The sequence below is a fragment of the Atta colombica genome, unplaced genomic scaffold (genome assembly GCF_001594045.1).
Source record: "Atta colombica isolate Treedump-2 unplaced genomic scaffold, Acol1.0 scaffold7, whole genome shotgun sequence".
Classification (NCBI taxonomy): Eukaryota; Metazoa; Arthropoda; class Insecta; order Hymenoptera; family Formicidae; genus Atta; species Atta colombica.
In genome coordinates, this window is record NW_017259561.1 from 2,025,509 (window position 1) to 2,026,741 (window position 1,233).

At 32.8% G+C, this 1,233-nt stretch overlaps 1 pseudogene; it reads left to right on the top strand.

The window, feature by feature from the left end:
* The first annotated feature begins 477 nt into the window (after positions 1-477).
* Positions 478-1,233, top strand: part of LOC108692331 — a 2,082-nt pseudogene continuing 1,326 nt past the window's right edge.

A 1,233-nucleotide genomic window follows, 5' to 3' on the forward strand; every position in this document is an offset into this window, starting at 1 on the left:
TATAATCACTACAATCCACTATATTTGTTAATTTCTTACGGCTTAATTTTTAATGTCTTTAAATCTCATTGTAACATCGCTTTAGAAAGATATTATTTGAACTAGAGACAGGGTCTACGGTTCGGACAGGGTAGAAGAGGGCTGCCGCACACACCTTCCATAACTGTAACATAAGACATAACGCAAGAATCAATCAATCAGAATTAAGAGCTCAAAAGAATTCTCGATTGTGATTGGCTTATTCTTATGGTATGTCTTATGATTACTGTTACGGAAGATGTGCGACAACCTAAGAGAGTAAGTGAGAGAGAAGTTTGGATGGCGTTACATATGTAATGTCTCAACTTGCGCATGCGCGTTACAATTTTGGCTTCACCCATATCAAAAATGCCGATAGAGAGTTGCGCTACTGTATACTGTGCCTGAGCACGCCTATCAACTGTGACGTTAGTTCATGTATTCCTCAATTAGTCGATTATGGCACCACATGGTCTTGACATCCAGTCTAAAGTTGCTGCTAGCAATCCATGTTATAGTCAAAGGATGACAGTTCAGGAGCTTAATGTATTTTGAAATGAGATGAAAATTACAAAAGTGAGCAATAATTACTAGGTGATTAATTCAATTATGAATATTCTAGTGAATTTGTTCACTTTTATAATTTTCACCTCATTTCAAGATACACAACCCCCAGGTTTTCATAAAGGTGCTGTCCCATGATAAACCTAGTTTCCGAAGGTTTAAACTGGATCAGAGTAAGAACCAACCAACTACAGTCAAATTCTCCTGTTGTTCGATTACAACTACTTGACTATATTCGGGAATACTCGATTGTAGTTAGTTCTTACATTCTGGTTTAAAGCTTCGGTAGAAATTAGGCCATTGTCGAAATTTCGGAAAAGAAATAGAATTGGGATGCATTACTATTCGTCTGCACATATACGTTAAATATAAAATCGAAATTGAATTTTTATACGTATAAAAAGAATTATTAATGAAATAATTGTTCAATAAGTTCAATAATTATTCATTATTGCAATATTTATTATATTAAAGTTGCATGCTTGTTGGTCTAAAATTTTTGTAGCTGGGTTCCCTATGGATCGATTTTTTGAAAAATGGATTATTATTCTAACCTCAAACCTTTAATTTCAAACTTTTAATTTAAGATTCTTTCATTATCTTCTGTTATAATAAAAAATATTATTATTATATTATTGAAATTTTATTTTC